Source organism: Nanorana parkeri, unplaced genomic scaffold, assembly GCF_000935625.1.
Source record: "Nanorana parkeri isolate BGI_ZX_2015 unplaced genomic scaffold, ASM93562v1 scaffold379, whole genome shotgun sequence".
Classification (NCBI taxonomy): domain Eukaryota; kingdom Metazoa; phylum Chordata; class Amphibia; order Anura; family Dicroglossidae; genus Nanorana; species Nanorana parkeri.
In genome coordinates, this window is record NW_017306647.1 from 1153265 (window position 1) to 1153712 (window position 448).

A 448-nucleotide genomic window follows, 5' to 3' on the forward strand; every position below is an offset into this window, starting at 1 on the left:
GTTCCGTAGCCATCAGAAGCCACTTGTATAAAACTGACTTCTAGGTGGATTAGTTGTGTAGAAAGTAACAATGAATTTCCTCGGTGAGCTTTCTGCACCACATTACACCGGCAGACACCTACTCGCTGGGGACTCTGCTGATCAGAAGTACTTGGTGCCATGTGGCAATGGTCCTGGCCTCTGCCATCCACCAACAGCCATCTTACCAGGCGCGGTCAGACATTTATGGCTCGCGGCACCCCCTGCAGTCGCCTGGCAGGTTCTTTATATCCCATCGGAAAGGAACCATCAGCAGCAGTTTGTGATCAGCAGTCAGCGTTCTCATTGCTGCACCCCAATATGTCCCAGTAGACTTTTCGTCATTGCAGTCTGTGAGGTTTACCTCTAGACAAAGCTTTCTGGCAGGGAACGGTTTGGCTAGAGATACCCCTTCAAGTTGATGCATGCA